Source organism: Macaca mulatta, chromosome 12, assembly GCF_049350105.2.
Source record: "Macaca mulatta isolate MMU2019108-1 chromosome 12, T2T-MMU8v2.0, whole genome shotgun sequence".
NCBI classification, from domain to species: Eukaryota; Metazoa; Chordata; class Mammalia; order Primates; family Cercopithecidae; genus Macaca; species Macaca mulatta.
Window position 1 is genome coordinate 61,071,316 of NC_133417.1, and position 25,606 is coordinate 61,096,921.

The window sequence follows — 25,606 nt, forward strand, 5'->3', positions numbered from 1 at the left end:
GAAAATTTTTGTGTGAAACAATGATTTTAGAAATCTAACTTGGCAATAGTGTGAAAATTAAATTGGGAGGAAGAGAAGGCAGAAAGATCATTTGGAAAATTAGTAAAATAGGACAAATTTAATTAAGAATGTGCCGAGAGAGGTAAGAAGAGTGATGAAAGAGAGGTATGAAAGTAAGCTTTTGAAAAGTTAGCAAGTGATTGAATACAGAAGCTGAGGGAGTCAGGAACATGAGGAGGTTTAGGGAAATGTGGAAGAAGTTGCATTTCTGTTCGGAGCATGCTGCATTTAGAGATTTGCAGCAGAAAATTCCCAGTGTATAACAGAATCTCCAGTAAGATATGAAGTGTGGCAATAACATCATCACTAGCCATCCACTTAGAGGTAAGAGTTGAGTGTGCCTTATATTGTCAACATGGAAAAATAGGCTGACGATAATCAGGGACTGAACTTTGGAAAATACCCATGTTTGGAAAATTAGAAGAGGAAAAAGAATTAAAGGATGAAACAGAATAGTTGAACAAGTGTATGAAAAACCTAAGATGATACCATCTAAAACTTCTTTTGCAAAAAAAACTAAGGAATTTTTGAAAGACGAAATATTGGAGACTAAGAATGTAAAGAAGGAAGAAGAAACAAGGCTATGTAGCTTGTAAAAGTTTGCTTACAGGATTTGGAGTATTCTTTCACATCGGGTCCTGCAGGCTGGGAGAAGACCACTGAAAACAGAAGTTAAAAGTACCAGGGTCCTGGCAGATGCACTAAATATGACATAGAAGGCACAATAAGGAAGCATAGGGGAACATTTTTTTCTCAAAATGAAAGAAGAGAAAAAAAAACAACAAGAGATTTAATGGTGTAAAATTGAGGGAGCTTGAGATAGAATGTCTAAGGTAATCTGCAAAGGAAATGGCGAGGGGTGGGAGCACAGAGCGGAGGAGTGAGTTTTGAAATAAGTGAGAAAGGTTGGAACATGCGCTTTGGAAAATAGGATATATAAACAAGTCACTGTAACCAGGCACTTTCATGTCACTATGTATTTCCACCACAAACATGGTAGTTTTCTCCCATCAACTTATCTCATTCACTCAAGATCCTAGATGCTTTCAAAGCCATTGGATAATTAATATCCTTGATAATGAGCTAACCCACTGAAACTTACACTCTGAAACTATGGTCTAACTTGTGACCATTCTTTTTCTACAAATTAAGAGACTAAGGAGTTTGACCAGCTACTACATTTTCAAATAAACTAAAAAAAAACCTGAAGTCTTCATTTCTTGCTTTGAACACAGCACTGGAGTATCAGGAAAATTGGTGATGACTCCTTAGAGAACAAGTGCCTTGGCACTTGGCCCCTTCAACTTGCTTCTATCATGTCAAAGTCTATTATAGTACAATATATACCATTGTTTTCTTGCCTAAATTGTCACATCCTGTTGCTCTGCCCGAATCTGTAAGTGCCAAGTTACGCCCTAAAAAGAGATGTTTTCCAATGGTGGGTCTATGGCACAGTTTCTTAATAAGAATCTTAGTTCCAGATGAAAGAACAGATCTGGGAAGCAGGCTTCTGGAGCAAGCATTGCCAAAAAGAACACATGAAGTCAAAAGTGGTGAAAAGGTGGCTTTTACCATTCTAGTACATGATTACATAAGCATGTGTGATCCGAAATCTTTCTTTAGAAATTGACAAGGAATATGCTTGAGCAGGAATGTAATGTTTTGCTATTAGGAAGACAATAAATATTTAGTTGAGAGCATGTCCTATAGCTAACCTGACAAAAATGTCCAGAATGGCAATTCCATTAACATCGAAGTTTATATCCGGCTGGGAATTCTTTGAAGGCAAATGTTAGCCCCAAATAAACCTAATTGGAAACAAGAATTTCACCAAATCCTACAGAGTGGTCAGGGCTATCCAACATCTCTTTACTCAAAGGAATGGTCTTCTGGAATAATGTATATGTTAGTTCAAATGAGTTTCATCTGAACATATGCATGCCATACTCATACCAGGAAGGCAGAAGAAAACACTGAAGAGTCACCTGTCTCACCTGGTCCTCCCTTCGTGAATAGATGAACCCACCACCAAGGAGAATCTCTCTCTCTGTCTCTCTCTCCCTCCCCTTTCCATTCTTCCCTACTCCTTCCTCTCCCTCTTCCTCTTTGTCTCTCCTTGTTAGAGATTTCAAGTGCCAAGTAGACAAAATTCTTCTCGGCAGATCTACTCCAATGTTTTATTGCCACAGTGTTGAAACTGTTCATTCACACTGAATTAAAAATTTATCTATTCTAATAGTGGTATAAGTATTATACTTCAGTTTTCCATGGGAAGTAATTTTCTATTTTCTTCTTTTTAAAGGTAAAATTCTATGTAACAAATCTGCACAATTACCCCCCTGAACATACAATAAAAGTTGAAAAAAACAAAAAGTTGAGACTTTTTTTACCTTGGTGCAGAAGAAAAAAAGGCTTTGGCTTTTACAAAAAAAAAAATAGTCAATGATTCAACTAAAATTATATTTATAAGAGTATCATGTATGAAAAAATATTTTTTTTTTTGAGACGAAGTCTCACTCTGTCACCCAGACTGGAGTGCAGTGTCAACGATCTCAGCTTACGGCAACCCCCACCTCCCCGGTCCAAGCAATTCTCCTGTCTCAGCCCCCTAAGTAGCTGGGACCACAGTCTCACGCCACCACCACTGACTGATGTTTGTATTTTTAGTAGAGAAGGTGTTTCGCCATGTTGGTCAGGTTGGTCTCCAACTTCTGACCTCAGGTGATCCACCCACTTCTGCCTCCCAAAGTGCTGGGATTACAGGTGTGAGCCACCACACCCAGCCAAAGAAATTATTATTTTATTTTATGTTATTTTATTTTTATTTTTATTTTATTTATTTTTCTTTTTTGGAGATGGAGTCTCGTTCTGTTGTCCAGGCTGGAGTGCAGTGGCACGATCTCTGCTTGCTGCAAGCTCTGCCTCCAGGGTTCATGCCATTCTCCTGCCTCAGCCTCCTGAGTGGCTGGGACTACAGGTGCCCGCCACCACACTTGGCTAATTCTTTGTATTTTTTAGTAGAGACAGAGTTTCACTGTGTTGGCCAGGATGGTCTCAATCTCCTTACCTCGTGATCCTCCAGTCTCGGCCTCCCAAAGTGCTGGGATTACAGGCATGAGCTACTGTGCCCAGCCAAAATTATTTTTGAAAAAGCCCAAGTGTGACCAGGCGCGGTGGCTCATGCCTGTAATCCCAGCACTTTGGGAGGCCGAGGCAGGTGGATCGCCTGAGGTCAGGAGTTTGAAAGCAGCCTGGCCAACATGGCAAAATCCCGTCTCTACCAAAAATACAAAAATTAGCTGGGCATGGTGGCACATGCCTGTAATCCCAGCTGCTCAGGAGGCTAACACAGGAGAATCACTTGAACCCAGAGGTTGCAGTGAGCCGAGGTCATGCCACTGCACTCCAGCCTGGGAGACAAAGCGAAACTTTGTCTCAAAAAAGAAAAGAAAAGGAAAGAAGAAAAGGCCAAAGCAATGCAGTGATTTTAGATATTCATTTGAAAAGAAAAGGAGAAATTCTTTGGGAGGCTGAGGTGGGCAGATCACCTGAGGTCAAGAGTTCCAGACTAGCCTGGCCAACATGGCGAAACCCCGGCTCTACTAAAAATACAAAAATTAGCTGGGTGTGGTGGCAGGCCCCTGTAATTCTAGCTACTCAGGTGGCTGAGGCAGGAGAATTGCTTGAAACAAGGAGATGGAGGTTGCAGTGAGCTGAGATCACGCCACTGCACTCCAGGTGACGGAGTGAGACTGTCTCAAAAAAAAGGAAAAAAGAAAGAAGGAGAGAAAGAGAGAGACAATTAGTTTAATTAAATTGAATAAAAAGGAAAACTTTCCTATAACAAGAGACGTTTACTAACTAAATATCCAAAGATATTTTCATCTCCTTTGGAGAGCCTACTTCCTTTCCTTGTAATGATTTTTGTTGTTTTCCTCTAGGTTGGTATTGGTTTCTCCACATACCTTTAAAAATGCAGTAGTTAAAACTCGACATATTCAAACTAAAATTTTAATCAACATGAGACTGCTACATCACCCACTTTTGAGAGCTTCCTTGGGATTATGGTGACCTTAACTAAGCTTGTAGCATATAGATGACTCTGTCCACTAACCATCAGAAGAAAAAATCTGAGCAGTGAATGATCTAGGGACAAGACTGTTCTTTCACCAAGTATAACTCAAGCATACACAAGCTAGCAGCAAGGGTTCTGAGATTCCCAAGCTATTGGTAAACTATAGCTTTTAGTTTCTTAAAATGTGTGTTAGAGGCCACTAGTCATCAAACAAAATATGTTTCTTTTTTCATCCATGATAACAAGATTGTAGATGGGTACATGAATAGACCACATTTCCCAGCCCCCTTGAAGTTAGATGTGGCTGTATGGCTTAGTTCTCTCCAAAGGACGATGAGGGGAAGAGATATCTGCCATTTTGGGATCTGAGCTTCAGTATGCCTCTTCTGTGCTATTGTTCAACTTCCATCTGCTGAAGGCAAATAGCAATGAAGCCCTAGAGCAGCAGATATTTTTTCCCTCTAGCAAAGACATCTAGCAAGAATAGCGATAATTTGGGTTACCGTTACTGAGGGATACTACTGACATCTAGTGAGTAGAGGCCAAGGATGCTGCTAAACATCCTACAGTGCACAGAGCAGCCCTCAAAAACAAACAACGTCAACAGAGCCAAGATGGAGAAACCTTACATCCCTGCTGTAAGGGATGACAGGGCTACAATACTGAATATGCTCAGTTCCCTGGATGACTACAAAGAGCAGAGCTATCCTGACTGCCTGAACACTTTCCAGGACTATTACCAGAGATGGATAGAAATTTCTACTGTGTTAAACCTAAGAAATTTTGAGTCCGCTTGTTACCACAAATCAGCCTACTGTAACAAGAAGGTCACATAACATGTAATGTTCAATATACAAATTGTTTTAAACAATGACACATATACATCTCCAACAATCTTTTCCTCATTCCTTTTTTGTTCCTTCATTAAATATATTGGCATTTTAAATTCCTTTCCATGTCTTCATGTGTTTACTTCTGCAGGGTGGTCTTACTGTTTGTTTTCAGTTTTGTTCGGGCACATTGCCTAAAGTAAAACATAAGCTTCGTAAAGGCAGGGGCCATGTCTGTGCACCATGATATATATTGATCTTAGTATTGTGTCTGGTGCAGAGGTAGACTTAGGAATATTTACTGAATGAGCCAGGCATGGTGGCTCACACTTGTAATCCCAGGACTTTGGGAGGCCAAGGCAGGAGGATTGCTTGAGCTCAGGAATTTGAGAGCAGCCTGGACAACATAGCAAGATCTCATCTCTACTAAAAATAAAAAAATAAAAATTAGTCACGTATGGTGGTGTGCACCTGTAGTCCCAGCTACCTGTGAGGCAAAGAAGCAGGATTTCTTGAGCCCAGAAGATTGAGGCTGCAGTGAACCATGATCACACTACTACTCTCCAGCCTGGGTGACAGAGCAAGACCCTGTCAAAAAAATAAAATTACTAAATGAATTGCAGAAAAGAAGATCTGAATAAAGGAAAACAGTCTATGAGATCAGTCTTGGATAAGCTGTCTCCAGCGTATTAGCTAAAATTGATCAAGGGTTCGTCTTCAAAACACTCACAAACTACAGTTAAATGAGTCATTCTAGAATTTTTGCTTAAGGTAACTTTACACTCACTAGATTATAATCTGTAGAATCTACCTCCTTGTTTATGAAAACTCCAATATTATTAAGTAATGAGGCCATCTGGTCCTTGTCATTATAAAAACACTGATACACACTGATTCTTCTATTTTGAGGTGAAATTGTAAACTTGAACAGCACCAACGGTTATTGACTCTTTCAAATTAGGAGGCAACTCTTAAAAGAATGTTAATAGTTCATAGTCAGCATCCCTTTCTGGCTCTAAACAAGGACTTTTGCCTGTGAAATAAAGGAGAGAAATAATACATATTTCACTTTCAGAAGACCTTTAAATGGCAATTAAGAGACACACCTATGACTGGTGATTGATAGCAGGTGCAACGTGCAGTTAACTGTGGGCTAAAATAAACACCTCAACCAGCACTATGCACACAAGAGACCTTGGTGAATGGAGTGGTGTGTTTAGACAATGATTGCTGGAGAACAGTGTACCCATAGTTAGTTCATTCCTGTAAAGGATATGCTATCAACCTGTTTTAGATTAGGAAAAATAAATTTCGTTGTTGTTTCTTGCTAGCGTCGAGTCCTACCTTCATTTAACTTAGTGATTTTTGTGCTTTCTCTGGGTCTACATTTCCATACCAAAAGGAGAGAGTGGAATGTGCAAGGTTATCGAAAGAACATAACTAGGCGCAGGGCACTTGAATAATCTTCAGTGGCCCAGAGTCTAACAGAAGCTAAACTGCAAACTCCTTAGCTTGTCATTCAAGGTCTCCTACAGTCAGTATCCAAGTTACTTTGGCTAAATTACCTTCGAAAACTTTCACCACGGTTGAACTCCTTTCTGTACTGTCTTCCAAGCACATTGTGCAATGTCTTTTGCTCAAGCTGTTCTAAAACAAGAAAGGCTACTTTTCTCTACTTCATCTATTTGAGAATCCACACTCTTCAAAAGTGAACTCAAATCCTACCAACCTGCACCAATAGAATTCTCTCTACCATAGCTTGAAGCTTTCTCTCTCCCTCCTCTGAAATCCTGTAACAATTAAGCATGTCTAGCTTTGTCACCCGTCTTGCATTGTTATCTTAAAGACTGTCATCTTAAGTAGCAAATTAAAATGCTTCCTTTACTTAGCTTTTCATAGTATATGTTTTGTCTTCCAGTTTATTTTGTGAGACAGCAAGTTCCATATGCTACCAGTTTCTATGCATATATATTGTATGCATATATATTATAGATATATAATATGTATATTTTATAGTCAGCACTCAGTAAATACCTAGAACATTCATTGAAATTAAAATATTGAAAATAAGAATATTTCTAAAAGGCTTTCCTTAGGCTGAAATAGTTTAAGAATAATACAGTTTGAAAGAATGTGTTCTTAAATCAATTTGAACCCCAAATAAGGAGTGTGAGTACTATTACTATTGCTGTCACTTAATTATATTCACGTTACTGATATACTACTTTCATTGATGTAAATTATATGTCAAAGGGGCATGTTCTGGCCTTAAGTAGATAATTTGGTGTGGTTCCCCTTGTGTTTGTTTAACCAACTTGGTGCAATGCCCAGGAGAATGACCAGGATAATGTGGAGCCTTAATACTTTGTTAGTGGATGCTAATGCAGTTATAACCTGAGTTAACCTTTGCTCCCGAGTGCTTCCTCACCTGCAAAAGTTGAACTGAGTTCTCTCCCAAGCTCCAATGTTGTTTTCAGCTAAAAAGCTAAAATCACTTTTAAACACAAAAGTCTTCTCACTCTTTACATGAGCCATATAGTTTTCTGAACCATGGTCCTTATAAGCAAAGATTTTTTGAAAGATATTAAAATTAAAAAGAAAGATTGCATCCAGGGCTCATCCTAGTGACCCATACTTAATTCTCAGTTCCATGTGAGACCATTGAATACTATGGTACTTGGTTTTCCAATATCCTCAGGAGAAATCTAAATAAGGTATTGAGGAAAATATACCACTATACTAACCCCATCGTTTAATATTTATATTTTTCAATTTCTTCACAGATCTAACGTTGTAAATCCATGATTTACAATCAGGAACTAATATGAGGGAAAAGTTCCCTGAGTATAGCACTGAATAAGTACTTCCAATTCACAATGAATATAACTCATAGTAGGATGCATAGTCAGTTTGTTTTAACATAAGTTTGCCATCTTTTATTATTCTGATGATCAGAGTTTATCTATATATGAGTCTAGAAGCCTTTACTGCATTGTGACAATACAAACTTAAATCACATAATCTTCTCTCAAGAACATAGAAATGTCGAGGGTAGGAAAATATTATATTAATAACACAGGAGTCCCTCTGCCTTGCCCCACCCCTACAGTGGGCAGTCTAGTGAACGTGACTCTTCAAACTGCACTAGAATAGACAGTCAGACACAACTGGCAACTTCTAAAGAAAGAGAAATTGGGGATTAGTACATGTCCGGTTATTGCTCAATTATATCACAGAAGAAAGCAAATTTGCATGTTTCCAAAGTAAACTTTGGGAGCCACTTACTCCCTCCTGCTCTGTTCCACACACAGGCTGATGATGTGGAGAGACAGCAGTGCACCTGGCCACATGGGGCTGGAAGGAGGCCAGCTTTAACCCTTTCAGGAGCATATGAGTGAGCCCAAGGCCATTGATATAATCAAGACCAGACCAGAATTATCTCAGGTAGCAAGAATACATGAAGCTACACTGCCCTCTTTTATTATATATAATTTTTTCTTATATTTAATCCCAAACTACACTAAATCTCTCATAAGAAAAATACATATTAATGTAAATGAATTTATTTTCCAGGCTGAAAAATTAGGTGAAGGCAGAGTTGGGTGAATCAAGAGAGTTACAACTCATCTTTGGTAATAGAGAAGCAGAGGTCTGGAAGTCACCTGTTACTGTAGAGATTGAGACCCTCCGGGACCATTTGGGGGAGGTAGAATAAAAGGGCAAAACAAATCTTAGGTTCCAGATATCTCACTCCAGGTCTACAAACAGGGGAGTTGTTGCTTAGTGATTAAGCAGTTCCTTTTTAAACAGTCTGCGCTTTCTCCTAACGCCACAAAAACTTCCAGGTCCCATTTGCAGTGGAATGTGTGCATTTCCTAAAGAACTGTCTCTCAAATATTGTGTAGTCATGACCCCCTTGAGAATCTGATAAAGCATGAACACCTCACATTGGAATAATTTTTGAATTTCCATACCCACCAAATTTACATATGTTTGCAGTGATTCAGAAACCTCCCAAAATTCCATATGCAGACATGTAGGTCCATAAAAAACAGATTAAGGACCAGTGCCTTAAAGGGTGATTGATGTGGAAAATGAAAGGCCACAACAGAACTACTACTGATCATGAACAAAATAAATTATTCTCTTGAAAGGGACTGAAGTATTGAGGGCCCCTTAAGTTTTCTCTAGTTCCCGTTTTCCTTCTTAATCTTCCTCATCTCTTCAAGTGAAAGTGAAAGATGCAGATGCCAAACTTTCCAGAAACCTCCTACACTGCACCATTCATCTGCCAGAGGGGGTCACTATGCAGCTAATTGTTCACTCACAAAAATAAAGCATACCTTTTCCCTAACTATTCTTTTCCCTAACTGTGCCCAGAAGAATTACTTTAAAATGCATTTTCCACACTATAAAGTGTGTCCTAACAAAACACAATAAACTCAACAGCAATGTGATTACTGTACTTGTAAAACAGTTGGTGTTTTAGCAATATGCCCTTAAAAAAAGTATGCTTGGAAAAATGGATTCTGTTTCAACAGTTAAAAGGACATAATTATTTTTCTGCTGCATAACAATTTTTAAATGTTAATGAGTTAAAATACAGTACCAAAACAGCTCCTATGCAATAATACAGCATATCATTTGGCTGCCTGGTTCATCTTCCTTTGTTTTTCTTTCTATGGTCAAATAATATGCAGTAACCTGGGAAGACCACAGGTATCAGGTAACTGTAGCATGACAATCACATGGGACAGCTTGCTCTTCCGTAAGCTTTCTCCAAATTTATATAACTAGGTTTTCTCAACCTCAGCCTTATGGATATTTTGGACCCAGTGAGTCTGTTGTGGGAGCTGCACTGTTCAATGTTGAATAATTAACAGCACCCCTGGCTTCTATCCACTAGAGAACAGCACCCACCTCCACTCTGCAGTCATAGCAATCAAAAATTCTCCAAACATTGGCAAATGTCATCTGGGGGGCAAAACTGTCCCCAGTTGAGAATCACTGATATAAACCATGGTTACAGGAAAGGAGTCATTGGTAAGGCAGTATGCATTGTATCACTGTGCCTAAATAATCTATCCACTAGATGGGGAGTGAGGGGTGGCTGATTTTCTCAATTACGTTCATCTAATATTGTGAGCAATGCCATCAGCATGACTCTGTCTGTCCAGAGAGTTACCAAGTTCATCAAGAAAAAATAATTTATTTGCAACCTCAATGATTTCATATAGCTAATAAAGGAAACCTTAAAATCTCATGAATTCCTTCTATTCATTTATTTAACAAGAACAATATTTAAGAGGCTAGACTATGCCAGATACTGTGAGAGGAAGCTGTATTCCAGATTTAAAATGATAAACACATTCCTGCCTTCAGAGATTCAATGCCACTACAATAGTCAAGTAAGGAAATAGGTAATTATGGTATATATAGCAAGTACTATCATGAGGAAAGTAGCTGGGAAACCTTAACTAGACTTAAGGGATTTCAAGAGATTCCTAGAAGACATTATATATAATCTGAGAACTAAAACATGAACAAAAATGAGAGGGAGGAAAGAGGATGAGAATATGACTAAGAAGCTGGAACAGCATGAGAGGTGGCCCAGAGAGGTGATAAAGAGTGGTCAAGGAAATATAAATATTATGATATGGGTAGAGTGTAGCAAATGAGGGAGATTTTTAAAGAAGTAAGAGGGAGAGGAAAGCAGGGGCCAAGTCATGAAGGCAATCACTTTAGGGGGCCTGAGGTTTATTGCAAGACAAAGGGAACTCAATAAATAGTTTCAAGTGGGAAAGTGGAATTATTAGATTTTTGCAGGGAGATCACTCTAGCTACAGTGGGTGTATTAGTCAGGGTTCCTCAGAAAAGTAGAACCAATAGAGAGAGAGAGAGTGCAGAGAGAGAGAGAGAGAGAGAGAGAGAGAGAGAGAGAGAGAGATTTATTATAAGGAATTGGCTAATGCAATTATGGCATATCCCAAGATTCGTCTACCGAGTCAGCAACCTGGAGACCAAGGTAAGTATTTTCATCTATTCAGACTTTCGACTGATTGGATGAGGACTACCCATATTAGGAAGGACAGTCTACCTACTTTACTCAGTCTATCCATGTAAATGGTAATCTCATTGGAAAACAATGAGATGCCCAGAAAAATGTTTGACCAAATACCTGTACACTCTGTGGCCCAATTAAGTTGGCACATAAAATTAACCATCGCAGTGAGGAATACGAAGACTGAATCCAGGGGAACGCAAGAAAAGCTGGCACAGTAAACTAGGCAAGAGATTATAGTAACCTGTACACCATGGAAATTTCACCATCAATTATTTTAACAGAGGTCAAAGCCTGTCACGTAGTAGGAACTTATTGACTAGCCAGTTAATATTTGTCAAATTAGTGAATGAATGTGAGCATGTAAAATCGAAGGCTTTTTCCTTTTTTTTTTTTTTTTTTTTGAGACGGAGTCTCATTCTGTCGCCCAGGCTGGAGCACAGTGGTGCGATCTCTGCTCACTGCAAGCTCCGCCTCCCGGGTTCATGCCATTCTCCTGCATCAGCTTCCTGAGTAGCTAGGACTACAGGCGCCCATCACCACGCCCAGCTAATTTTTTTTTTTTTTTTTTTTTTTTTGTATTTTTTTGTAGAGACGGGATTTCACCGTGTTAGCCAGAATGGTCTCAATCTCCTGACCTCGTGATCCGCCTGCCTCAGCCTCCCAAAGTGCTGGGATCACAGGCATGAGCCACTGCGCCCGGCCAAATCGAAGGCATTTTTAAAGGAATTTTTTTAGTTTAAAATCTTGGAAAACAATCCCATACACCCATGATAGTAGGCCTACTTCTAAATAATTTCATCAGTCCTGTTCAAATCAGAAACCATTTAATGTTATTTCAAACTTTAAGTGCTGTACTGTTAACAGGCAATGTTGGTAAGTTACAATGAAAAAGACAGTTTCATACACTTGATGGAATTTCTGGATGGCAATCTGGCAGCATTAAAAACGTTTCTACCCTTTGGCTTAGTAGCTCTCCTACTATGTTTCTATTCTAAGGATTGTTTATTGCAATGAAAAATTGAAAGCAGCTTAATGTCTAACATAGAAGAAAGCACTAATTAGTATCCACCAAGTAAAAATCTTGTTTTCAATGTCATTTTGGTGAAATAGGCAATGCTTAAAAAATATGTTAGCAAATTAGAACATAAAACTCTCTATATAATATAATAAATCTCCATCCATTTCTTTTCAGTCTTATCAGTAACTGAGATTGAGAGCTAAGCTGTGTACAAAAGAGGGAAATTATCTGAATTTATAAAAAAAAAATGTATATCTACACATACAAAGTTGCATATACTTTGACATTTTTATTCTCTTTTGTTCATTGAAATTAGACTCTATCAGTTAAATGCCCACTCAATGAATGTTTAAAAAGAAAATGAATCAATGAGTGGATGCTCCTAATTGCAAATGGCCAGATGTCTGCATATTAACTGTAAACCCTCTACTTGTTTCAGTACAGGAGAAAGTAACAAGCCTTTGAAGGCTATCTTTCCAGTGATACTATGAATATCCTGACTGTTTTGAAAGAACTTGAAGAACTTGGGTTTGGAAAGGCAGAATAGTTTACTAGAATTTTTTGTTCATGGAGTCACATAACCCAATTCAGTTAGTTTTCAAATTTCTATAAAACTGGGAAGTGCCTTAAAAGGTCTTGCAGCCTGGTTTCCATGCACTGAGATTAACAGCTGCCTGTGTATGTGACGAGTACAGGAGCTCCTTTCATAAGTGTTTCCAGTACTTAAGGACCTCCTTTGTCAATTCTTGCTTCAAGTTCAGTCCATTCCTTCTTGTCTGGCCTTCATAAAGTATAGAACAGCTGGGGTCCATTCTTCTTATATAATTTTTCAAACACTCAGAGAGTTACTTGTTCATCTATTAATTATCCATCCTCAACAACCCTATTCCCTGTGAAGTTATTTTAGCCTTACATTTCTGATAGAGTGTTTTCCTTAACAGCTAGGCATATGTCCTAGGCCTCAATTCTCATCTTCTCCTGGAAGCTTTTCCCAGTTATAAGGCTGGTATAAAATTCACTGCTGCACTAAGCATTGCTTTAAAAAAAAAAAAAAAAAAAGTCAGTCTTTGGAGGCAGGCTGTGAAATGAGAATAAGTGGATAAATCCATGGTATTTGTTTCTTGAAGTATTCTCCTAAAGGGAAGGAATAAAGCATCTGTAGTGTCCTTGATCATTTGCCTCCTACCTTGCTTATAAAGAGTCCCTAGAAGAAGGTGTACTGAAATTATGTTAATTTTTTCATTAAATTACACCTTCATTACTCTAACAAGGCTTGTTCATAGACAAAAAATTTACCACCGCTTACAGAAGTGCTCACTTTTCTCTTAGGAGTGGGTCATTTGTGAGAAGGGTCTAGCGTTTTGAGTGACCTCATTCAATCAGTAAACTTGTTGAGTGGGAATACCTTACTCCCAGAGGAAATAATCTGATGGCAGACTTTTATTTTATTAATACTTTAAAGCATTCTTAACATTTATGGTTTACACAGCTATTTAAAAATGAACAAGGAGGCCGGGTGCGGTGGCTCATGCCTATAATCCCAGCACTTTGGGAGGCCAAGGTGGGTGGATCACTTGAGGTCAGGAGTTCAAGACCAGCCTGGCCAACATGAAGAAATCTCGTCTCTACTAAAAATACAAAAATTAGTTGGGCACGGTGGCAGGTGCCTGTAATCCCAGCTACTCAGGAGGCTAAGGCAGGAGAATCGCTGGAACTGGGAGGCAGAGGTTGCAGTAAGCCGAGATTACAACGTTGCACTCCAGTCTGGGTGACAGAGAGAGACTCCTTCTCAAAAAAAAAAAAAAAAAAAATGAATAAAGAGACCCAAGAACTGGGGAGATGCCATGCTATGGCTATAGTAGTATACATTACTAAAGCACCTTAGTAGTCCTAGAAATAAGAAAAAGAAACTCTCTCTCCTAACTACTCAATAATTCTATGTTTTTAGAATACTATTCATAAGAATCAAAACTATATTTCTTCCTTTATTGACATCCTATGGTTTCACTGATAGGAATGGTTCTCTCTCACACACACACGCTCTCTATCTCTTCTTGCACACACACTCTGCTACACACACACAAAGTTCCAAAATAAAATTACTGTGGGGTTGCTCTTTGCACCAAATCAAGGTCACTTAAAAAAACTTAACCAACATTGCTAATAGAGCTTACCATCAAATTAGCAAAGAATTAAATAGAACCAAAGAATTAAATAAAACAACGAATTTTATTCTTTGCAGCAAAGAATTAAATAAAACCCTAAATACTTCATATTATTAATGGAAGGTGATTAAAAGAAAAAAGCCTTTGCAGTATAAGTCTAATCTAGCTATGTGATTGACTTATTAGTTAAATATGAATTTATAATCAATTACCAAATATCAGTCCAGATAAGTAGGTCTTTACATAGTTTTTTAAATATTAAAAATGTTCAAAAATAGTTATCCACAATTAAGCAGGCCTCTGTCTTTGAAATGGATACAAATACTAGATCCTTTCTTGAAATTAAATATTTAAAATTTGATTCTTTGATGTCACAAAATATTAATATTAAACAGCTGGTACAAAATACATTTAATTATGGCTAATCGTTAAACTAAATGAGCGAATTGCTTATATGAAAATTTTACACACTTTTTCTCTACCATGGTCAATATCAGTTTGCAAGCATAAAATTTTGTAAACTAAAATATTTTATCTGTGAGAGAACACATCCAAAGGTATTCTGTGAGAAATAGAAACGTTAGGGAGCTAGAAGACTTTCTCAGGCTACCAGGGCAGGAGAACTAACTGAAGATTAGAGACTCAAAAAAATTAGGAGCCAATAGTTTTTCCATAAAATGTGACTGCCCAAAAGCTCTCAGTCCACAGTACTCACATGGAGTGATCACTACAGAATTGTTCATCACATAATTCCTGGTGATTGCTACAGCAATGTATTTTTCTAAATGTGGTTACTTAAAAATGATGCAGTATTTAAAATTTTAGCCAAGATTATAAAATCTTCTTTAAAACCTAGATTAAATACCTATTTCTATAGTTCTCTTTGGATAAAGATTTTGTCTTTTCAATTTGTCTCTTTTTTTCCCCCTTTTGACAGCTAGAGTCCCCAAAGGAACAAATGAGAATAGCATTTCATAGATGAGAAATCAAATCACCTTCATCAAGCATCTCACCTCTTGACATTACTTGCAATTGGATAAACATGGGGGACAGTCCTATTGAACTGATTCCAACTTTGGCTGGACAATTACAACTCACCTGCTACGTTTCTGAAGCAAAGTGATTCTGCTGTCACTGGAGGCTTTAAAATTCTGAGCATAGTGGAGAGACACTCTTATCAAACAGGACATTAGAGTTCAACAAATAGTTATTAAAACCAATTCTCTTCACAGGGTAATATCTTTTTTCTGTGAGTAAATGATTTTAACTTACAGGAGGGTGACACAACATTTTAATCAGCTTAATTGCATTAAGTTTTTTTCCAGTTCTTTTACTCATTCCAAATGAGACACGCACCAACACCTTATTTAATTTTGCATCTATTATCAGGGAGTTGACTGAAACGCAAGCAAAACATCTTTTTCCAACCATTTCTTTGCACATGTTAGTGACTACTAAACAAATTTCATTATTGTTTAAAACTAGAAGGCTAATGCTACTTCAGATATATTTATTTATTGCACTTTGCAATGGCTAAAAACTCATATGTTTGTTGTGGTTTAATTTAAAAAGACTAAATGAACACTGAGTCTTATACAAGGAGTCTTATACAAGGAAGAGAAATGAATGTCTAAACACTGAGTCTTATACAAGGAGTCTTATACAAGGAAGAGAAATGAATGTCTAAACACTGAGTCTTATACAAGGAGTCTTATACAAGGAAGAGAAATGAATATCTGATCATGTTTGTAGTACATTCCAGGCAATGCTGTTAGTCACAGTTCTAACTACATTTCTAACTCAAGAAAGTTACCACCCAAAAAAGAAACACGTCTTGATTTTTGAAAACATAAAGAAAAAGTCCCTACAACATCAGGAGAAGGTAAAGCATCAGAAACAGAGCATCATTCTCTAGGATCAGGTGGTATGGGATGAGCAGAGCTGCTGCCCTAATCCTGCGAACTCAGTAGCTACAGGGTGAAAGCCACTTTTGCCACAGTTATAACAGCTATAGCAAAAGGTTGGGAGCCCGGCAGAAGTTATTTCAACATTTTAAATCCAAGGCTTTGGATAGAAAAAGTACCATCAGTAAATAAATTCTTCTTCAATGATCCACAAACTCACTTGTTTTCCATTCCATCTGATTTGGGAAGTACTCAAATCACACTCATAAATCAGAGTCATAACATAACACCTTATTAGGTGGAGTTTCGGTGAGGAAAATTGTAAGTAGATTACAATGATTGGCATGAGGAAGGAAAAAACCCTCCTAGCTGTTCTTAGAGTACTTTACTCCATATCAACAAGCAAAATCAAATTCATACTTCCACTTGCATAATATAGTATATATAGAACGTTGTACAAGGAATATGGTTAGTACCTTCTTGATCCATTTCTTCTACTTTGAGAAGCCATTAGAATGCCATCAACATTATTTTCTTTACAAAGTTCTTATTTCAAAAAAGTAATTTTATGTATCTATCTTTTAAGTGAAAACTAATGGGTAATGTGATAATTCATCAGTCTTTAACTGTTCTTCTCCCAACATTTCCATATTCTATCTCTAACTCTTTACCATAGTCCTCTTCCCTAGCAGTACCCTTGAACTTTGAAAAAGGTCAACCATATTCAACTGTGCACTGTCTTTAGTGATTACTCATTGTGAATTGAGTGAACTTGTTCAAAACATGTGATAATAGTTTCCTGTCCCAAATGCACATACAAAATATCCATGTAAAATACATGATTATCTTGATCATCCATTTAAAATACTTGATTATCAATCACTTTCTCAACTTTGTGAACTGAGTTCCCAAGAGCACTCAAAGGCAATATGCTGATAAATAATATAGACAATTCATCTCTAGATAATTCAGTTTGAAACAAGACCAAACCCATCTCATGAAGATGCCTGATTTCCTGTAATATTACTAAATTACCTGTTTCTTTTTGAATTCCAAACCTGATCCAAAGCCAACAGAACACTGGTGTCTAAGGAGTTAATTAGTGTAAATGCAAGAGTACACCCTGAGACTTCTCCAAAGTTGATTTTATGCTGAAAGAAACCAAAATTACACATACCCATTATTCATAAAACATCTCTCTTCGATTCAATTTGAAAGGTTACCATTTTGAAACTACATGGGATTGACTAATTACATATTTGGGCTTCACAGATATGCAGGACAAAAGGATTGTTTATATTCTATAGAAATTCATTTAGCGAGGTTCACAGTAACCTTACACTCTAACAATTGTGTTTTTTTTAATGACTCTAAGGCCACAAAGAACAATAATATTTTATATTCTACTTTTTCATTACTTTATTACTTTTCATTCTAGTACTGTGAAATTCAAGCAGAGAAGTTAGATTGAAATAGGAAAAAAATAATCATATGAATATATAGAACTTGTCACATGAAAACTAAATCAGAAAAGTTATTTCCATTTTTTAAATCATAATGGACAAATAATAATGGATAGTAATCATTAAAGAGCTTGAAAAATAAGCAGATTTCAACATAAATGGACTTTCTATACTACATGCCCACAGTCTGTTTTTAGCTGACTGAGTCCAAGAAAGTACCTGTTGAGTTGTACAAAAAGGCAATCTGGGCTTGAGGTCTACAGTGGAATGTTGTTGCCTCTTTTCTCTTGTAAGAAAGAAAAAAAAATGGCATGAAGAGGGGAAAGGATGCAGAGAGGGAAGCAGACAGTAAGAGAAATGCAGAAAGAAAGAGATGAAAAAAGAGTAAGAGGAAGAAGAGAGGAAGGAGAAAGAGGAGAGAGAGAATAAAAACTAAGGAAAGGAGGGGAAAAAAAGAAAAGGATAACCATTCCGTGCTTTTGTATACTTAACTCAAATCAAAAATGCTTTGTGGGGAATGTGATTTTTTAAAAGAATTTACCACATGAGAGGGGCATGTGTGTGTTTCTCTGTTCCCTCTTTAGATTTAGCCTATATGAGGGTTCCTTTCAGTCCAAAGGGTAGCCTCCACTCTAAAACCCTGAATTCCAAAGTCAAGATTTGACTTGATTGTGGGGAAAAGAAAGAGATCAGCCTGTTACTGTGTCTATATAGAAAGAAGTAGACATAAGAGACTCCATTTTGTTCTGTATTTGAGATGCTGTTAATCTGTGACCCTACCCCCAACCTTGTCCTTGCAAGAGACATGTGCTGTGGTAACTCAAGGTTTAATGGATTTTGGGCGTGCAGGGTGTGACTTTGTTCCTAGAAAAGCTAGGTATTGTCCAAGGTTTATCCCCATGTGATAGGATGAAACAATGTTGCTAAAAGGTTTATCTCAAGGCACAGGATTTTCCTTTAAACTTATTCATGTCACAGATCCTTGTTCTTATGTCTTACTGCTAATTTCCTCCCTAAAAACGATCCTATTGTCCTGCCACTCCCTTATCTTTAAGATGGTAAAGATAATTATAAATACTAAGGGAACTCAGAGTCCGGTGCCGGCGTGGGTCCTCTGTAAGCTGAGCGCCGGTCCCCTGGGCCCCGCTTTTCTTTCTCTATACTTTGTCTCTGTGTCTTATTTCTTTTCTCAAGTCTTTCGTTCCACCTAACGAGAAACACCCACAGGTGTGGAGGGGCAGGCCACTCCTTCACTTGATATTACAGAACTCTGCAACTATTGAATCTGTATATGAAAAGACTGTTTATCTGAACTTTTTCATGATAACCTATTAAATAAAATAGCTGATCACTGTTTGCTAATAAATTCTAAAAGAGGAAATCTCTGAACATTAATTCAGAAAATTCAAGAGAATAAGAAATATAAAATGTGCTGACCCATATTTTCACTTTTCAACAATGTCTTTTCTTCCTTCCTGGGGGTTCCAAGGTATCTTCTTGTATTATTTTATGGCTAGAGAAGTTGTTTTAGCCACTATTTTACGGTAGGTTTGCTGGTAAAAAATTCTCTTGGTTTTCTTTCATCTACAAATGTCTTCATTTCCCTTCATTCCTTGAGGATATTTTCAGTAGATATAGATTTCTGAGTTAACAGTCATTTTCTTTCAGCACTTGAAAAACACTGTGGTGCTTCCTTCTGGTCTCCATGGCATCTAATGAGAAATACTCTATCATTCAATTTTTTTCCCTTATAGGTAAGGTGTCATTGCTCTCCTACTGCTTTTGAAGTCCTTCCTTTATCTTTGGTTTTCAGGAGTTTGACCAGGATATGACTTAGCCAGATTTCTTTGGGTTAGGATTTGCTTAGCTCCTTTTTTTCAGTTTTTTATTTCTACAGATTATTGAGGAGCAGGTGCTATTTGGTTGAATCCCTAGGTTGATATCTTTTGCCAAATTTGGGAAATTTCTAACCAGTATTTTTTCTAATACTTTTCCAGGCCCACATTCTTTCTTTTCTTTTTCTGGAACTCTGATGACACAAATGTTAGATTTTTTGTTATAATCTCAAATGTACTGGAGGCTCTTTTTTTCTATTTATTTCATCTTTCATGTTCAAATCAGGTAACTCCTATTTTTTTTTATCTTCAAGGTCACTGGCTGTTTCTTTTGTCTTTTTCATGCTGAGCTCATCCAGTAAGGTTTTCTTAGGTTTGGGGTTTGGTATTTTTTGCTTTTTGTTTTTTGGTTACTGTATTGTTCAGTCTTAAAATTTCAATTAGCTCTTTTATATATCTTTTATTTCTTTGATGATACTTTCTATTTTTTTCATTTGTACAAAACCTGTTTATGATTGCTCCTTGAAGCATTTTGATAATGACCATTGAAAAATTCTCATTAGATAATCCCAATATCTGTATCATCTTGATGTTAGTATCTATTGATCATCTTTTCTCATTCAAGTTGAGGTTTTCCTGGTTCTTGGTGTGATATGTGACCTTCTCATAGCTGAGAGTTGAAAGTCCTGGCTTCCCACTGAGAAAGCAGAGGGGGACACTTTGTGGTTGAGTGGAGGTGCAAGTCCAGGCTTTCACTTAGCCCTCTCTTGATCCCAACTTCATCTGCCCCATCTGAGGTACGGTCAGCCATGCTTTCCTTCTTTCCAGATTTTTTCTCTTTCTCTACCTTTAGAACCCATAGTTTTTCATTAAGGTCTGAGATTTTCAATAAAAGATAGTAGAGTCAGATGAGGGAAAGAAAGTGGTAAGCCTAAGTCATCAGTTTTTCTTTGTGCATGTGGAATATTTTTAAGATAAGTTACCTCTCATATATATAAAGTCCCTATAAACCATATTAAGGAAGTCAGTCTCTTAGTTTTTTTCTTCTTCTTCTTGGAGGCAGAGTACCATTAGGAGAAACATAGAAAAAATATATATCTTTTTGCTTAAATTGAACAGAAAAAAAAAATTGTAATGAGAAAGAGCAACAAAACAGCCAAAAAGAAAAGTGGAAATATTTTCTATTATTCTTTTATTCCTTATCTCTAGTTTGTGTTTCTGAGTTCATTGGGCTTTCATTTATTTGACTGCTAAACTTTCATGGTCCCCACCTATAATTTCTCCAGTGACCTGAACTTATTTAGTGTCCAAAGACACATAAGGAAATTAAACAAGAGGAAAAAACAAACTTGCCTATATAGTAGGAATGCAGAATATTTCATAAGCCTAAAGAAATAGCCAAGATGGTTTTTTTACTCATGATGTTTTTTGAAATAAGAAACAATCCCTTTTTGCCAAAATAAATAAATAAATATGTATCTACTGTAGAAAAATTACAGTATTAACTTGAGTGTGTAAAATCCACACAGTTATTTCACGTCACATTATTGGAAGCGGAGAGATAAAATAATTAGATTTCAAACTCTTTTCTGCAAATGTTTCTCATAAACAGAGTTCCAAAATTAGGAAGACAAAGCAAAAGAGAGTCATTTCTGGTCTTCACTTTTATTCTTCTTCCAAAACCTTTACTTATGTTTTAAACCCTAATTTGAGAGGGAAAAAATTGGGTAAAGGACAAAATGGAAACAGTATTTGCAAAATCTATGGAAGTACAAGCTGTACTTTGCACAACTCAGTTTATAACCCTTTCTTGGAACATGCAAGAGAACCAATCACACAATTATCAGTATGTTTTTCTAAAGCACATATGCCACGACAAAGTAAATGCCACCACGATAAACGCGTATCATTTCGAGCAACATCATGTGAAGCATGCTATGATGCCCAGACAATTTCAGACAGCCAAATACCCTCTTCTCTCTCAATACACCCTGTTGGATATGCATCCATTTAATATGCCCAATACTTGGAAATGATATAATCCCAATGGAAAGGAATTATACTGAATTACTATGAAAGATATAAACATCATGTCTTCACTTGGTAAAGCAAAAAAAGGTTTATAAAAAACACACTATAATGTATCATCCAGGACTTAAATTCAAGGACTTAAGAAAAATCACACTCTCTTATGTTAGTTGACCTAATTCTATTTAGAATGTAGCTCTGAGAGATCATCTAGTCCAACCTTTGGTTTTACAGATAAGGAGGCAGAGGTAATCTTCCACAGCAAATCTTCAGAAGTTTTTCTTCTTGTATTTAATATCAAATATATATACACACATATTCACACATGCTTCTATACACCTAAAGGATAGTGACAAATGAACAGAATCTTCTTTGATGTAGCAAAACTGTACCTGAGTCAGAGTCCTTGAGTTGCCTTCTGGCTTCTGTCAACAGATTCACAATCTGATGCTTCAAAAAATAGTGGTTTCTTCTTTGTCTTTAAGAGAAAGAGAGACTATGTTGGAGAGTGCTTCTGACTTGGCAGAATCCTATTACTGGTCGTATGGTTTTAGGCAGGTCATGAGCCAGCTCAAGCACCAATTTCTTCATCTTACATTAGCAAGATAGTATATACTCTTTAGAATGGTGGTGAAGATAAAATCACAGTAACAGTTACAACCTACAGTATAATTCTGAATAAGGTCTACATTGCAAGTACTGCTGCCAGTTGGTATAACCTCTATGGAGAGCAATACAGCATACTCAACAATTTCATTTCTAGGAATTTATCCTTCCATTATACCTACATGTATACAAAATAACATTTGTATATGGCTGTTCACTGCAGCATTGTTTGAAATGGCGAAAGTTTGAAAACAAATTAAGTATTCATCAGTAGTAGAATGGTTCAAAAAATCTGACACCATACAATGACATTTTGGAGCAATTTTCAAAAAAATATTGCTTTGGAATGTTTTATAAGATGTATAGATTATGGACAAACAGAAAAGTAGAAAGATAATAGACGAGATAGATAGATATGCTTGTATATACATAGATAGTTGATGAATAAAAGTAAACTAAACACTTGTCCCTCAAGGAAGTGGGGGGGGACAGGAATAGAAGGGAGACTTACCTTTTTACTCAATGCCTTCTAATGCTTTTTGAACTATGTCCTGTGTGTAATCATTGCCTATTCAAAGAAAAATGAATAAAATTTTAAAATTTATTGAAGGGACTGATAAAGATTACTTAGTTGCTTTTTTCTTTGTGTGTTTGCTTTTGTTTGTGCTTGCTTGTTGGACTTTCTAACACACATAAAGGCTGGGAGTAGTGAGTTAAAACCATCCTTTCCAAGAATAATTAAAAGCATTAAAACCAGCACCAAGAGTAATGTAATATTTTTCACCGAAATTGCTAAATTCAATCAGTGAACATGATTGTAAAAAAAAGTTGACTCAGAGCTAACAACTATGTAAACAGTTGATTATAGTAGTTATTCTCAGTGGAACTGGCAAGTGTGTGTATTAAATTGTGGCTGGTTGGTGCATGGTAGAGAGAAGTTTTTTCTAAACATACACAAGCATAAACTTACACATACACACGCACACACACATGACACATGCGCACACATATAGACCTTGAGAGTCTGAAATTCATCCTACTCAGCCAATGAGAATCACTGATTTACAATAGGTGTGCGCCAAATTTGAATGTCATATAGAAGCTAAATATAAATACTAATTAAATAATTCTATAGCTTAGTTACATATAAAATAAAAATCTGATTCAGTGATTTTTAGATTTGGCATTTCGCTATTTTCTATTTCACAACGCATTTACAAACACTCTTTTTTACTCTGTTTTTTGGCACTAATAGTTGGTGGAAGACATTGTCTTCTAACTGTTGTCAGTCACAGATCAAGAAAGATTTATGTAAGCAAACTTGTAAATGGAAGAAAAGACTTTGCCTAGTTAAGCAATGGTAGGGTGTCTCACCAGTGAGATTGGTTATCGTGAGAAGGAAATGTCCTCTGAGACTTGTGTTCATGTATTTGTAACAGGAAGGGGGAAAAACAGAACTGACTGAAATCACTTACGCCTCCAAAGAATGAGCTTCATTTCTCTCTGGAGTGGATGGCCTTTTGTTTAACAAAACACCTTAACAGGCCACTTGAGTTTCAATGCTGAGGACCCCCAGAGCTTAGTTTCAACCAGGAGAGAAAAACAAACACCTATCTGAATTGCTCTACATTACAAAAATGAAAGGAGTGGAGGGAGTAGTTAGGAGCAGCCTGAAACGCGAGGAGAGTCCTGACAGAAACAAACAGGACTATCAACCTGTGGAAAAGGTGAGGAGCACGAAATTCTTTACAGCCAAATTTTCACTTAACTCTTTTAACACACACATCCTTGAATAACAATACTTGCAGAAAATAAGGGCCAGATGATCAAGGCCCACAGAAAAGATGAGGTGAAGGCAGCAGAGTATAGGCATCTGAGGGTGTGGACATAGCTAGCCACCTTTCTCTTTGCGCTACAGAAAGTTAACTTTTGGTGGGTTTAGAGGGCTGTAACAGGAGAATGCAAAAAACTAACATCTGGGTATAATACACACTATAATTACTAATAATATTTCACTGCAGTCACCTACCTTAAAAAAGGCAAATTGCCGCTTCCATTCTCCATCTCTTTGATCATCAGTAAAAAACAATATAAAAAAGTTTTTATGCATATTTGAATGCTCTAGATGCACTAAAGGAAAAATCAGTCTTTGAAGACCCCATCTGGGTAGTAGTTTGATTCTGGAATTTTGTTTTGCATGAATATGTAGATCACAAATGGGTTTCTTTAATTACCACCTGTATCACTTTTTTAATGGTTTTATAAAAATCATATTTAAAATTACACCAGGTTATTACTTCTATTTAGGTAAATAAACCTGGTGTCTAAATCTAACAGTCTTGCCTAATATTTTAAATTAATTTTTTAAATGCCCATTATGCATCTCATATTATTCTCATGAAACATTTCATCAAAAGGAAAGATAAAACCAGGGGCATACCAGTCTAGTGGCAGTGACAGATACTAGATATTAGAGAGGCATATAGAAAATCTCTTTCATTGCAAACACTCTGAATGACATCCAAATCAAGATAAATATCAGATGGATCTGAATTTTTTTAAAAGGGCTGAAATCCATTAAGTGAACAGAAATGTTTTCTTGCAATAGCTAAAAAGAGAGCGAGAGAAAGAGAAATATAGAACTACAAGGATAAAGAATAATCTAATAAGACAGGTTAGAAATTCTTGAGCTCAATATTTTATTACAAGCAAAATTAATTTTTCTCCCTACTTAATAGAAATATTAATTGAAAATCTCTCCAACAACAAACTATAGCTAAACAATTTCCAATTACCCATATTCATAAAGAGAGGCTCAAGGGTGTGATGTAATACAGAGTTTGTTTACCTTTGCCTCATTATTAATTTCTAATTAAGATTTTGCATGGCCAGCCTAACCTGTTTATGTTCGTTGAGTATACCTTATCCAAGGGCCAAGAAATTATCAGTATAATTTGTACTGCATGTATTTTTGTAGGTGTATGTATTTTTAGATTTTAAGTACCTTTTATTGAAGTATAACATTAAAAATACCCAAATCATAATATACAGCTTCATGAGTATTCACAGACTAAATTAAACTATTAACTTTAAACCAAGTCAACAAATAGAATACTTCTTGCACCCCATCTTGTCTCCCGAACCATCCCAAGCCCCCACCACAATTTCCTGTTTCTGATGGTCACCTTCATTCTGTTTTGTTGTTGTCGTTGTTGTTGTTGTTGTTGTTTTGAAAGGGACGGAGTCTCGCTCTGCCACCCAGGTTGGAATGCAGTGGCACAATCTCGGCTCACTGAAACCCCCACCTCCCAGGTTCAAGCAAGTCTCCCTGCCCCAGCCTCCCAAGTAACTGGGATTATAGGTGCCTACAGCCATGCCTGGCTAATTTTTTTTTTTAATTTTTAGTAAAGACGGGATTTCGCCATGTTGGCAAGGCCAGTCTCAAACTCCTGACCTCGGGTTGCCCGCCTGTCTTGGCTTCCCAAAGTGCTGAGATTACAGAAATGAGCCACTGCACCTGGCCACAAGTTGACCACCATTCTGACTTTAAATACTACA